A 15,899-nucleotide genomic window follows, 5' to 3' on the forward strand; every position below is an offset into this window, starting at 1 on the left:
GTGAATCCTTTGGCCCCCCTCTCATTCTGGTTGCCTTTTGGTGACAAGATGGTTACTGTCACCCCACATACCATCTGTAAGCGCAAGAAGGAACAAGGGACAATGGATGGCATCTGCTTCTTTCATTAGGTAAGCAAAAATATGCCCAGAAACTCAAGACGTGTTTTGCTCATCGCCTGGTGGCCCAGAACTGTACCCAAGGCCACTTGTTACTCGGAGGAAGCCTGAGAAAGAAGTATTTAGCCAGCGACATTGCCTCTGTGAACAAACTGAGGTTGTGACAGCAAGGGAGAAGGAGGAAGCAGATGTATTTACGTCGGGTGCACTTGCCCTCACGTTTTCCAGGCAGAAGAGGGGGTGAGACGTTGGATGCTAATGTACAGGATTCTCTCTGAGGATGACATCAGAAAGACAATAATGACAGCACAGAGCTCAGCTGCAGCAGGTAGCATGCTACAGTCAGTCTCCTGTTGTTCTTCTGTCAGTCTTCCAGATGAGCAGTTTGCGATGTAGGTCACACGGCCCAAATCCAGCTGCTGCGCTGTTTTTGTCAGGCCGCTTGCAAAAGGAGTTAAGAATGGTCAAATTTATGTCCGTGAAGTTTTACAAAAACAGATAAACAGGAAGGAAGCCGACGCAACAAAGACCCTAAGTGGCGCACGAAGCCTAAAAATATTTGCTTTCCGGTGTTTATGGAAATGCTTTGCTGCCTCCCATTCTGGTATGTGGATTCCTTGAGAGTCGCGTTAACATTCTATCTCTGTATCTCTGTGACGCTGTCCGGCACATAGTAGGTTCTCAGTGAAAGCGTGATAAGGAATGACTATAGAAAGAGTGACATGGACAAACAAATGCATTGCGTTCCAGTACTTTCTAAAGTGCATTGCGTTTCAGTACTTTCTCAAGTGCTTTTCATTAATAAAGAGTGTCTACACCATTTCACTTAATGCCTGTAATAGCCCTGCCAACGTCCAAGTTCCCTCAGCTAATGACTCCTGCCTAGAATGTAAGTCTGTGAATCCCGAGTACTCTCTCTCTCTGGCCCTGACAGTATGGAGATGATTACCTGCTTGTAATCATCTCAGTTTCTTATTTCCTTTCTTTACTCTCACACAGTGAGCTCTATGAGACAAGCACTCCTGTCTGTTTTATCCACTACTGCTGAGTCCCTGAGTCTGAAAAATTATCTGTCCAATTAATGAGTAAGTGAGTTTGAGCCCTCCCATGTTAGAATATAGGGGGTCATGTTTTAATGTGGCAGTGGTGTTCTTTACTCTCTTTCTGTCAGGGATTGGTTTGAACTGTTTATCTAGTTCCTAAGGAGAGAGTTATTGCTGGGCTGGCTCAACTCTGAATTCACATTTATGACTCAAGCAACTGGGAATTTTGTTCCCTTATTGATTGAAAAATACACATGTGGGCACCAGAGCTCTGTTTTCACTGCGTATACAGAGGTATACAGTCCTTTCTTGACATCCTGCAAGACTCTTCTCATATAAATGCCTGCTAGTTAATTCATTAACTCACCCATTATCAAATGATGTTTGAATATCCATGTTGTCAGGCAATGTGCTGGGGTTCATTGGTGGTTCCTGCTCTAGAAGAGCACACGATCTAAGTGGGGAAACAGATGAAAAAGAAATAAGTTCCAAGTAGTCATATATATGTGGGCCATGAGGTGACATTTTGAGGTTGAATTTTGTGTGTTTCTTTTGAATGGTACCTTGTGGCATCCACAGAGAGTCAGCTCTCTACTGAAGATGTTAATCGAGTTCAAAGAATTTGGTGAAACAAACCAGCTATCATGTCTCAGAAGTGTCAACCACAGGACATTTTATTGCTTTGCTCATTGGCTTGTTTTCCCAGTTAGAAACCTATTTAAGATGCTTGCTATCTAAACATAGGCTGTGGGGATGGGGAGAGTGAAATGCTAGGTCTCAGATGTCCTGTGAACCCTTGTCGGTCAGTACCTGCTACTAACAACACTATTAAACTCATGTGAGTTAACATGAGTGGCATCTTCAATTTGTAAAATGAACTTTTTGTTTTGGAATAATTTGGGGATTATAAAACAGTTGCCAGAAAGTGCAGAGAGTTCTTATATATCCTTTATCCAATTTCTACTAACACTAACGTCTTCCATAATTGTGGTACGTTTGTCAAAGCCAGGAAACGAACATTAGCATCACTATGAGTGAAACTCCAGACTGTGCTTATGAAGCTCAGATTTCCTCCTAGTGTCTCACTTCCGTTCCAGAAATGAAAATTGTATTTAGTGTTACTTATTTGGGGGATAAAGAATTATAAATTAGATAGATTTTTTTTCCTTTAAAGTCTATTTGTATAAATCTGCATTAAAAACTACTAAAATAGAGTGACTAATTTAAAATTTGCTTAATGTTTATGAGAACTTAATATACGTCAAAATAATTCACAACATTTAACATAGAGACCAACAAAGATAGAAAAATTGTTTAGAAGAATTATAGGCTCAAACTTTGTTTTATAGTAATCATAAAAGAGGTTAAAGCACATGCTAATAAAATAATTCCAGTATAATAGCACATTTGCTTTCTAAAACATGCATCTAAAGCACAAGAAACATCCTATGAACACTATTTTAAGTGATAAACATTTATTTAGAAATAAAAATTCTTTCAACTCTGCTGTATGCACCTCTCTTTTCCATAAATTCTCCAACCTTATGTATAATCAGGATTGCTTGTAAAACTGTTTTCCACCTAACGGTCTGAGACTTTTTCTGCTACTTTTAGCCAATAATTAATTTTTATGGGCAAATCAGGGAAACGCTGACAGGCCTGTGACTTCTGAATGGTGTCTCTCTACTGAGTTATATTTAAACTATGCTAATCCTTTGTGGCCATGTCACATCTGTACACGTCAGGTACTTCTGAAAACTGTTCCTTTATGGAAAGAAGTTGCCTTAACCTTACACACACTCCCGTGGTCTGGCTGCTTTCAAACCAGACTGAAAGAGGTTTCCACTCTGCATTTGGCCAGGGTATTAGCAATCGTATTAACATGGAATATTTCAAACTATGAGAAGGGGTGCACTTGGTAAGGGGAAAGATGTAGGACATCACTCATTAGGGTTTTTATCTGAGCCATAGGGTAGCCTTGTCTATTTAGTATTTCTCAAGACTAGACAGATAGAGTGGAATATTGAGAACAGGGACATTGAAATTAGTAATGTTGTAGATATGAACTCTACCACTTACGAGCCATGTGACCGGAAACCAATTACTAACCTTGTGAACCTCGGTTCACCACTGTGTAAAATAAGAGGAATAGTAACAATGACCTCCTAAGGCTATTGGATAATTATATCGAGAGCATGTAGCACAGAGTCTGGGATGGAGTTCCCATCTACAAATGTTAAGTGCCACTGCTGCTAGCCTGCGCAATATTAATGCTCTTCCTGGAGAAAAGTATGGGAAGCAGGAGGTTTCAAGAATTTAGGAATGGTTCTTTGGTGCAGTATTTCTCATGGTATAATATGCAGGAGTTCCCAAACCTATTTGATCAAGGCACCTATTTTCTCTAAGCTGCTTGTGTTAGTTTCCGAGTGCTTCTGTAACCAATTACCACAAACTTAGCAGCTCAAAACAACACAGAATTCTTTTCTTATGGCCCTGGAAGTCATAAATCTATAATGAATCTTACTAACTTCTGATCAAGTTATATGCAGGGCTACATCCCTTCTGGAGGCTTCAGGGGAGAATCTGTTTCTTTGCATTGTCCACCTGCTTGCTACAGGCTGCTGTCTTCCTTGGCTCATGCTCCCTTTCTTCAACCTCAAAGCCAGCAACACAGCAGCCCCAGGCTCTCTCTCCCACTCTCTCTGACCTCTGCTTTCTCTGCCACATCTCCTTGGATTGTGACCCTCTGGGTTTTCTTTTGTGAGCACCCCTGTGATTAGATTAGTCCCATTAAGATAGTCCAAATAATCCCTCCATGGCAAGATCATTAACTTAATCACATCAGCAATATGTATATTTGCCATAAAGGTAACATATTTCAGATTTCAGGGGTTAGGATGTGGACGTCTTTGTGAGACCAGTATCTTGTCTATCACACATGACCTAAGAATTCTAGGATTCTGAGAAAATAGTTAAGAAAAGCCCTGAACCTCGTGGTCAACAAGTTAGGGGATGGGAGGCAGGAAGGCAAGGATAGGAGTGTAACTGGGAAATTTCATTTATATTGCTTATAAAATACGGGTGTATACCAGTCAGGGTCCCAAGAGAAAATGGATGGCAAAGCAGGATGGTAGGATAAGCAAAAGAAGCATTAATAAAGTAAAAGTAAAGAGGCTTCAAAGGTGTGTACAGGGATAGGGAACCTGCCAGAATAGTTCTAATCTTGCAATCTTTTCTCCCTCCTGCTAGGGCTACACATTGACATAATCCAACCACAAAGCCAAAGAACAGGAGAGCTGGGGATGTAGAACAGTGGTTCTCAACCTTGAGCCTGTGTCAAAAACCAAAGGGGCTTCCTGAAACACAGATTTCTGGGGCCTATCCCCAGAATCTCTGATTCAGTAGGTTTTCAGGTGAGTCTGATGCCACAGTCTGGAATTACACCTTGAGAACCAATGACGTTGACCAAACAGGTTAGCCTCCAGGAGCCCAGAGCAGGTGGAGAAGGATGGTGAATGGGTCTGAATGGACCAACTGAAGTTATATGCAATAGTAGGCAGTAAAACAACAAATTATGGACCAAATAGTGTTGATTTTAAGTACAATGGGAGTCCTAGCGTGTGGAAAGCTGATGGGCTGGAGGAGTTGAGGAAGGTTTCATGGAGGAGGTGGAATTTTGCTTAGTGAGAAGGTCAACTTTAGAAGCATTTGGAAAAACAGTTTATTGTCTAAGAAAGGGGCAGAGAGATAGGTAACAGTATCTGGGACTTATGGGAGTGGGAAAAGGGAACCAGTGCAGGTTTTTGAGTAAGGGAATAATGTTATGAATGACCAGGATGATTGGAAGGGAAAGACAGCTCACTTGGTGACACAAGGTAAGAAAGTTGTTAAAAATACTTGTATTGTAGAAAAAAAATCCCTACTAAGTTTGGGAACAAGAGACTAGGTTTCTGTTTTAGGCTCTGTTATGAACTAATTAACTAGCTGGATAAGGTTGGTTCAACCATTGAACCACACTGAAGGGAGTGGAATTATTTTATTACAAGAGTGTGTTAACTGCCTGGAGAGAAAAGAGCAAATAGAAGAAACATTTCGAATGCTACCAACATCTAAATCTAGGAAATAGCAACATCTGCCAACCAGTGTGTAAACTTTGTCAACTTTTGGTAAGGAAAAACTTCAATTCTTGCTGGTGGTGACTTGTTGCCAACCATGCAAGGATTATTTTTGTGGGGGGAGTAGATGATATACATGATTAATGTGAAATAAAAAAGAAATTTTACATCACTAAAATTAATTTACTTTGCTTAAAAAATTTTTTATCCATCCATCCATCCACCCATCATCCATCCATCCATCCGCTAATCCATCCATCCATCCATCCATCCACCCATTTATAAATTAATTGCTGCTATAAATGAGAACACCAGACCTTGAAGATTTTGAGAATGTGCCTACTAGTGTATGGTAGCTCTTCTTGAAGAAATTTGCTCTCTTCAAAGCAATAAAGATGGAGCTGACATTCACCATCTGCCCTCCCTGAGATAAGGTTTTATGTGTGTTCTAATCATGGTGTCTACACTGCTCAGGAGGGAAAAAAAGAGTATCATTTCCTGGAAACAATTTTAATTTCTGTTCAAATACATTAGCTTCTGCTTTGTATTCTATACTTTGATTTGTTGTAATGTTTTGGATACAGAGAACTTAAGTTTATGACAACTTACTTTAAAAAGGTAATCAAGGTTCTGATATATTTCAGAATGACAGAAAGAGAAAGAAAGAAAGGAAGGAAGGAAGGAAGAAGGAAGAAAGAAATAAAGAAAAGAAGATGGAAAGAAAGAAAGAAAGAAAGAAAGAAAGAAAGAAAGAAAGAAAGAAAGGCATAGAAATGGTACTCTTTCCCCCTAAAATTATTGGCAATGCCAAATCTGGAGAGTACGTGATACTTGCCTTCAATGATATGATCACTAATAGTAATAACTTAACCCTATCTAGTGTTTACCATGTACCAAGTAGATATTTCATAGCCATTCTGTCTTTTAATCATCACAACAATTATATGAAGTAGTTATTATTTTGAGAACACAGAAAAAAGAAGAAATAGAAGCTTAGATAGGTTAAGTATTTGCCTGACAATTGCACTGACCTAGGTGTTGATGCTGAGTTTCAAATTCATGTCTGATTTATTTCAATAGACCATGCTTTTTACCATTACATTCTTCTCTTTTAACATTCTCACCCAAACCCCTATTAAATCCCTTTTCTTTCTGTTTTTTATTAATTTTTTTTGATGTGTGGTTTATACTCAAAGCCTCTACTTTTCCTACTATATGTTATCTACTGCTGCATAACAAATTACCCTAAAGCTTAGGTTAAAATAACATTTATTATTTCAGTTTCTGTGGGGCAGGAATTTAGCAGTGCTCAGCTGGGTGCTTCTGTCCTACAGTATCTTATTGCAGCTGGGGCTACAGTCACCTAGAGTTTTGACTGATGCTAGAAGATCCACTTTCAAGATGGCCCACTCATTGACGATTGGTAGGAGGGCTCGGTTCTCCACTGACTCTTTGCAGGAGACCTCACTTCCTCACCACATGGACGTGTCCATAGGGCTTCTTGAGGGTTCTCGTGTCACGGCAGCTGGCTACCTCCTAGAGAGAGTGACCTAAGAAAGAGCAAGATAGAAGCCAGAGCCCCTTTTATGACCTACCTTTGGAAGTGACACTCATTATTTCTGCAGTATCCTGTTGGTTATACAGGTCAACCCTATTCAGTGTGGGAAGCTGTGAGTGCCAGAGGGAGAGAATACTTGTAGCCCGGCTACATACCTCCTATTTGGGAAGGTGACTACACATTTACACCTCACTTCTTTCTTAACACTCTGTAGTTTATTTTTAACCCCCTTCCCTGGGTTTTAAAATGCTTCTACCCAACAGATATTATAATTTCCTTCCCATTACATTTCAAAGTTTTGCAGGACTGAACCATCCCTTATCATCTCCTCATTTTCTTCTTGGTTTTTCATTCAGATCTAGGGCTTAGCATAGTGCTGGGCACATAGGAAGACGACTTGATAAACACTTTTTACATGAGTGAACACATCCAATGACTATATGCTCAATTTCCTTCTGCCTCTGTGCTTCTGTACTTCTTACTCTTCATTAGTGCTCAGTCACAAGCTGGGCATAATTGGGCCAACTGGGGTGTTTTATTTCTCTAAATTGCACAGAATTGTAAAAATTGAGGCAACATTTAAATTTTTTAAACGTTTTTTCTTTTCTTTTCTTTCTTTCTTTCTTTCTTTCTTTCTTTCTTTCTTTCTTTCTTTCTCTCTTTCTTTCTTTCTTTTTTTACTTTTTGAGAGGCAGAGAGAGACACAGCGTCAGCAGGGGAAGGACAGAGACAGAGGGAGACACAGAATTGGAAGCAGGCTCCGGGCTCTGAGCTGTCAGCACAGAACCCACGGACCGTGAGATCATGACCCGAGCCAAAGTCGGACGCGTAACTGATTGAGCCACCCAGGTGCCCCTAGGCAACATTGAAAAGTTCAGGGGTTTCTCACAAAAATATGAGTTCTTGCTTTTGGTGAAAACGTTGAAGATGTGGCATGGAAGTAGTTGCTGGAGCCAAACAAGGAGGTCCCCTCTAGAGATGGTAGGTTCTCTTCAGCTCATGATGATTCTCACCATTTCTGCTTCTCCTTCCGACACTGAGACTCCTCCAACTTGCCATTTATTACTGTGCTTATGATGTTATTTTTCTTAGAATGCAGAAATGTCCCTAAAATCCATGCCTCTATAAAAGTGGGAAAATGAAAGACAGCCCAGGTGCTCACATGATTTTTCTTAAACCTCCCTGGTTAAAATAGGCAAGAGTTTGTGACCTGTGTTCTCTGAGCCATGGTTGACGAAAATGATCCCATCAGGTACTCTCCCCAGCACGCCTCCTGGATCCTTATGTTTGATGTCTTTTCTTTCTTATCACCCAAAGCCTGAAATGGAGGGTGAGGTCATTGTTCAACTGCAGGAGAGACTAACTTTTCTATGACTAGGTGGTGAGCAGAAAGTACCACGGACTGCTTTGCCTTCTGGTAAGAACACATCTCTACATACTGGAATCATTTTGTTTTGTTCTAGAAACCCATTTGGCCAAGGCTTTGGTTCTGTTTTTGGAAACTGTTGTCTTATTTCTACTCATTTTCCTATTTAAAACATCCTGTTGTGCTGAGATCAGATTTCAAGCTTCTGTGTGTGGATGTATAAAGTGACCGAAGGATGGGAAGACAAGAGTATGTTACTCAATAGGCAAAGTTGTAGGTAATTGAGGGAAACTTATCTCCACAAAGGCAAATCGAAGTCTAGACTGAAGAGAAGGACCAGTTTGTCACCACAGAGGCAGGTGATGGCAAGGGAGACAAACTAATTACAGCTGTATGAGTATCTGTTGTTGACATGAAAGTGAACAGAAATTCAGAAGATCTTCAACTTTAGTTATTTGAGATATTAGTTAGGAATTGCTTTTTGCTCTTAAAAACAGAGACCCAACTAAGGGACTCAAATCAATTTAAAAGATCTGTCATTTGCAAGGTCATTGATAATAGTAGTCTAGGGGTGTTATGGAAGCTTTATAGATATGTTGTAGATCCAGCTTTCCCCATTGTTTTCCTCTGCCAGCTTCGAAGCTTAACTTCCATCTGTAAGTCACAAGTGGTTGTTGGATTTCCAACCATTGTGTCAGCTTACTGAGTAGGAGCCAAGAGAACCGCACAGCAAAAGGGTTCTTCCAGCTGTCCCTGTCCAATACTTCTGCATATATCTCATTGGTTATTCCTATGTATAAGGGAGGGGGGGAAATGTTTCTTCAGCTAGATTCATTGCTTAGGGTTCTGGTGGTAAAGACCAAAGAATGAATAAATGGAACAAGTTGTGTCAAATCTTTCTTAAGGGAAAGTAAGAAAATTAATTATTATTTGACAGTTTACTACGTGCTGGGGCTGTGCTATAAATGATCTCATTAAATAGTCACACAACCATACGAAATAAGAGGTAGTATGTCATTGCTGTGTTACAGGTGAGGAAACTGAGGCTCAGGGAGGTTAAGTAACTTGACTGAGGTTAAGCTGTAAGTAGTAAATAGTGAGTGGGCCAGCATTTCCAAAAACTGTTGATTTGTCCTTGGAAACTTACAGGAGATGAGATATCCTTTCTTGAGAACACTGGAGTTTCTCATTTCTCTTAGGGTTATAGAATTCCTGTAGACCAATATGAACTCCTAACCTGAACTCTCCTGCTCTTTTTTATTGAGACTTTTAAGACAATAAAACAACAGTTAAAAGCCTTTGAAGACCACAGGAAAGTGATAAACTATCTAGATTTCCTCCATTCCTGGATGTTTAATTTGCATATTGAGGCTCTACAAATGGATGAGGTTTTTTCCTTGAAGCTATATATGTACTTTGCTCATGTGAATCAAGATCTTCCTCAGAAGTGAATACTCCTTGATCTTGTTTATGCATTTTGCCACCTCAGGATGAGAAGTGAATTGTACTTATTCTAGTTGAGCCAAGTATAAATTTTGTCCTACAGATCAGGACAAAATTGTGAACTGTGAATTGCCCGGTATAAAAAAATGACATGTTGTTGTCTTATTAGGCTAGTTCTTTGTTATATGTAAAATGAAACTCAGCAAATTATGCGTGAGGTTTTCAAAGAAAGTGTATTACTCATAAAGTTCATGATGGGAAATTTGGAAGTCTGGCCAGACTAAGCATAGTGTCATGGGTTTTGTTTTTAGTGGAGAACAAAAGAACGGATTTCCTCAAACTCAGGAACAAAATAAGTTGCGCCTAGAAGACTGAGCTGTGGATCAAATGTTCAAAGCTTGGATCACATAATATACATCATTGTCATTTCAACCACAATACTAGCAATGAGTTAAAAAAAGATGTATTATTGCTAATTCCTCCAGGGTCTTTTTCAATCTCTTCCAGAAAGAAAATTCAAAGCTTGCTGTGTTAGCATATCTTTTGAGAAGCCTGGATGCCAGTGGGCAAAATACACTAGGACGGAAACTTTCCAGAGGCCGTGAGCATGTTGTTTTTGTTCATTGTATGTCGGCTGCTCTGAGCACATAGTAGGCAAATACTCAAAAAGTAGGTGAAAGAATATCAGATTTCCTAGTTCCTTTTAAAGCCTGAAGACCTACTTAGGATCCTACTTATGGCTTCCAGACCTAGAAACTACCTCTCTGGTCACCTCCCCACTTCTCCCTACCCTTTTGGCCTTTATATACTTTCGTAAAATGAGATGGTCTTCTTGGAAATCACCCTTTGCCTCTTACTCATCAACCCTTATGACTTTTTCTCAGTCCTTTTTCTACCTGGTCTGACACAGCACTAATCAAGTTTGGCTTGACCTTGAAGCTGTCTCCTCTCTTTGTTCCTACAATGCTATACAGTCTTGATTTTTCCCCCCTTTTATGACCTCTTCTCTGTCATTCTCTGAATGCTTTTTTTTAAAAAATGTTTATTCATTTTTGAGAGAGTGAGAGACAGAGTGCAAGCAGGGGAGGGATAGAGAGAGAAGGAGACACAGAATCTGAAGCGGGTTCCAGGCTCTGAGCTGTCAGCACAGAGCCCAACACGGGACTCAAACTCATGAACTGTGAGACATGACCTGAGCTGAAGATGGATGCCAAACCAACAGAGCCACCCAGGTGCCCCACTCTTTCATTTTTATATGGAAAGTCTCTCATATTCAATTAGTCACTGAGGTCTCCTCATATCTTTGTAAATTCTTTTGTTAGGGATCTTGTCTCTACATTTGTCTTCAAATACTCTTTTCAGTTTATTCCTATCCTGCTTTCTCTGCCCCATACCTTCTATGTTCTCACCTCACACCTCCGTTATTTTGCTGCCTGGAAGACACTGGCACACGTCTAGAGTGGAAGTGATCTCCTCCTCTCCCCTCCTCCAATACACGCATGTGCACATGTTCACACACATATACACTCACTGTGATGGTTAGTTTTATGTGTCAACCTGACTGGAGCATGTGAGTCCCCAGCTATATGGTTAAACATTAGTCTGGGGGTATCTATGCTGGTATTTCTGGGTGAAATTGACATGTGAATCAGTAGATGGGTGAAAGCAGTATGCCCTCCCCAAGTGCAGCTGGGTATCATTCAATCCATTGAGAACCTAACGGGAATAAAAGGTTGAGTAAGAATAAATTCTTTCTCTCTACCAGTTGGTCTTTGAGCTGGGATGTCAGTCATCTTCAGCCTTTGGACGTGGACTCAGACTGGAGCTTACACCATCAGCTCTCTTGCTTCTTAAGCCTTCAGACTTGGACAGGGATTATACCACGGGATCCTCTGCATTTAGACTTTTTAGTCTTATCAATTGAGCCAACTCTTTATAATCTCTTATCTCCCCCTTTATAATCTCTCCTCCCTCCTTTATAATCTCTCTCTCTCCAGAAATATATCCTATTGCATTCTGTTGGTTCTCTTTCTCTGGAGAACCCTGACTAACACACTCACATGCCCGTGCCCCTGCCCACACACATTCACACCACTCACACTCACATATGGAGGTCCTCACTAATGGCTTTTCCAATTCTGAACCCAGTGCCTCAAAGGAAAATCTTCAAGGTAGCTTTGATCCACCACCCTCTCCTTCCCTCTTCAAAACCAACCAATCAGAAAGTACTGTTGACAACTTTTTGTGATGCTTTTCAAAGGCGACTTCTTCCATTTACGTTTTAAAATTATTTTAAAAATAGTTTTAGTCTTATCGCAAAGTTGCAAAATAGTATCAGGGATTCCCCTACATCCATCACCCAGCTTCCCCTAATATTAATATCTTGTACAATAATCATATACTTTTCAAAGGTAAGACATTGACATTAGTACAGTACCATTAACTAAACTACAGGCTTTATTCAAACTACAGTTTCCCCTTCTTTTCAGTTCCAGGATTTCAATGGCATTTAGTTGTCATTTCTCCTTAGTCTCCTCTAATTTGTGACAGTGGCAATGCCCATCTTTATTCTGTGGATAATATGTCTTCTGGGTTTCTCCACTGTAAAGTTGCTACTTTTCTCTTTGAAATTAATAAATATCTTAGAGGAAATACTTTGAGACTGTACAAATACACCATGTCTCCTCAGTTTTTTCTTTGCCTACCAGTTTTAATGTTCATTGTTGGGTCTTACAGACTAATTACTGGTGTGGTGTTCTAATGGTGATTTTCTATTTCCCTTACTCTTTTGATCCTTATTCATTCCTTTAATTCCATTTGAAATGAGAACTATTAAGAATAGTCACGTTTTTGGGGGGGGGTATTTACTCTGCACCTGGTATTGGAATATGAATTTAATGTTCACTGTGTCATTTAAAGCCCACAGTAACTCTTTGAATTAGGTGTGGTTATCACCACCTTACAGATTAGCAAAGGGCACTCATAGAGGTGAATAATTTGACCATGGAAAATTGGATGAGGCCAGCATCCCACCCATGTTTGCCTGATCTAAAGTCTGTTCTCCCCACCCTTACATAATCCTGCTATTACTTTAGTTTATACACTCATGTCATGAGAACGTCTGTAAGAGAGTGACCACCGTGACAACCAGGGCCCAGTTTGCTTCCCTATTCCATAATTCTATGATGTTACCTGTACTCAAGACATTTCAATGGCTCCCATTAAAGATAAGATGAGGTCTGAAATTCCTAACCCACAATGAAGGCATCTGGCATTTGAACCCAAACCAACCTTCCCTTCCTTCCTTATATCTGTTCTCTACTCCTGTAAATGTTCCCACCACAGTAGCCTGCCAATTCATGGTGATTTCTATCTCTCTGTCTCTCTCTCTTTAAAAAAAAGTTTATTGAGAGAGAGAGAGAGAGAGAATCCCAAGCAGGCTTTGCACTGCCAGTATCAAGCTGCATGTGGGGCTCAATCTCACAAACATGTGAGATCACTACCTGAGCCAAGATCAAGACTCAGACACCCAACCCCTGAGCCACCCAGGTACTCCTTTCCTATCTCTTGTCTTTGCCTTACATTTCAATAGCTCTTTCTCTTTCTCTGTCAGTTAATCCCACCCATCTCTTAAAGCACACATCCTCTGTGAAGGGGAAGTCCTACTGGCTCTATTTTCCAAACATATCTGGGAGGTGGTTCAATCTGGATGCTTCCACTACTAATCCCCAGGCCCAAGCCTCCATCATCTTATTCCATCATTACTTATTCATGAATGCATTAAGTCAAAGTGCACACAAAACTCAGAAAGTCCTGATGAGACCTGCTCCACCTCCCTGCTTCCCTACCATCACCTCTCCAACCTGGGCTCTTTCCGTTTTCATCTTTATTAGTTCCACTCCAACTACACTGACCTCTGTGCTGTCACTAGAATATCCCAGGCACACTGAAGGCTTTTGACTTGCCTGATCCCTCTACCAGGAATGCTCTTCCTCCAGTTATTTATACAACTAATTCTCTCAGGTCCTTCAAGTATTCACTCAAATGTCACCTCCTCAGTGACGTCCAACCTGACCTTGAAAAGTATCCAATCTCCCTAATCTTCATCTGCTTTCCCTGTTTCCCCTGTACTCACAATCGTCTAAAAAATGCTATGCTTTACTTCTGCTTATGTCTATAGTTGATTGTCTATCTGGAATATAAGCACCAGGCAGGCAGCGATCTTTGTATTTTGCTTACTGATGTATCCCAAGCACCAAAGACTGAACTTAGTATACAGAAGATGCTGAGGAAATTTTTGATGAATTATATGAGTATCTCATTCACAATAACCTCTTCCTATGTCATTTCCCCACCCCCACCCCGTCACTCTGTGGTATACCTAATGTTGGAACCATTCTTTTGACATGTATATATGCCTCATTTTGTTTCTTGTTTCACATTACATTCATAGACATGGATGTCAAGCAGAGTTCAGCAACCTGGTTACATTTCCTTACTGTCTTATTTATCTAGACGACTCTTTCATGCTCATTAAACTTTCATCTTTCCCCAGTGTCGGGGTGGAAGAGAACTCTCATTTCCTATTGGCTCCTAAACATGTGCTGCATCAGTACTCTAGTTCTCAGTGTGCCCTCTGGTTGTATGTGGGCAAACCTACTACCTGAGTTCTTTCCTTTTCACCTCCTCAAGCAGTTCTCTCCTGGAGGTGAATCTGCTCCTACCTACATAATCCATTTCTCCCTCTCTCTTGGATAGGCTCAGTAAAGGTGAACAATCTCCCATCTTTAAAAACCCTCCTAAGTCAACACACCCATTTTCTGCTACTTGCCCATGTCTCTGTTTCTTTTATAAAAAATTCTCATTGGACTCCCTGTCTTTCCTTCCTCAAATACCATTCATTCTTCCCTAATCCATTTCAGTCAGGTTTTTTCCCTACCCCTTCACTGAAACTGTTCTTGTCCAGGACCTCCATTCTGCCAGATCCAATGGTCAATTCTCAGGATTTGTCTTACTTGATCACTTAGCAACATTGGGCACATTAGATCATTCCTTCCTTCTTGAAACACTTGACTTAAGGCTCTTCCTTCCTTTCCCATCCTGAAAACATTGATACTCCAGGATTCAGCCTTTGATCCTTGTTTCTTCCCTCTCTGCATGTATACCCTGACTGATGTGGCTTTGGAATCACTGGAACTCTCCAGTGATGATTCCCAAATCTTTATTCCAACATGGACCTCTCCCCTAAGCTCTAGTCTCATATAGCCCCTCAACACCTCCCCTTGGATGTCTCATGGCTGCTCAAAACTTGTCCCAAATAGAACTTTCACTTTTCTCCAACTCAGCAAATGTCAGCCCCATTCACTTAAAAAAAAAATACAACTATGAGTCATTATTGATTTCTTCCTTTCTTTCACAAGTCAATCCACCAACAACTGCAGTTGGATCTACCTGTGAAATATATCTCAAATCTCATTCCTTTTTGTCTCATTTTTCACCAACATCCTAGTCTAAGTTATCACTGTGCACCCGGATTATTGCAGTAGCCTCCCTCTGGCTTCCTTGATTACATTGCTTCTTCCAATATGGCCTTAAAAATAATATTAGAATATTGCTTCCTGAGCCAAAACCTTTTACTGTCATTTTAGCAAATTGAGAATAAAATCCAAACTTCCTACCATTGCTTTTGAGGCTTTACGTGAGCCTTCCTGATACCTCTCTGATCTTGCCATCTGCTATTGTCCCTTTAACTCACTTCAGTCTTGTCACTCTGGACTTGCTTTATCTTGGAAATCTCAAACCTACTCCTGCCTAAGGGCCTTTGTACTTCCTGTTATCTCCACCTGAAATCTTCCTTTGCAAGATCTTCCCATGACTTGCTTATTTCATTCATTTTTCCATGAATGTCTCCTCCTCAGAGAGGCCTTCCCTGACACCCAGTCTAAAGTTACCTCCACCCCATCACCCTCCCTCTTTGTGCTCTGCCTTAATTTTCTTCATAATGCTTGGAACTGAAATCATTTTATAAATTTGTTATTTCCTTGACTGGCCTATTAGGATGGAAACTGTGAGCTTGTGAAACATCTTTGTCTTACTGTGGAATCCCTAGTGTTTAGAACAGCAGGTAACTGAATAACGACTAGTTGAATGAAGAGATATAGTTAATCATTTATTGGAGTGCATATTTGGGCCAGGTGTAGGGCAGAGTGCTATGAATACAGGGATGAATGAGAAAATTCTAGCCCTCAAGGAACTCA

At 40.4% G+C, this 15,899-nt stretch overlaps 1 long non-coding RNA gene across 1 annotated transcript in view; it reads right to left on the reverse strand.

Annotated features, from left to right (window-relative positions):
- Window positions 1-1,527: 1,527 nt before the first annotated feature.
- The window catches only part of LOC109254504 (uncharacterized), a 279,356-nt gene continuing 264,984 nt past the window's right edge, over window positions 1,528-15,899 (reverse strand). Inside the window, exon 3 of the long non-coding RNA XR_002074833.2 lies at window positions 1,528-1,614. This is a non-coding gene — a long non-coding RNA (uncharacterized LOC109254504). The remainder of the gene's footprint in view (window positions 1,615-15,899) is intronic.

Source organism: Panthera pardus, unplaced genomic scaffold (assembly GCF_024362965.1).
Source record: "Panthera pardus isolate Hobbes unplaced genomic scaffold, ASM2436296v1 HiC_scaffold_8, whole genome shotgun sequence".
Lineage (NCBI taxonomy): Eukaryota > Metazoa > Chordata > Mammalia > Carnivora > Felidae > Panthera > Panthera pardus.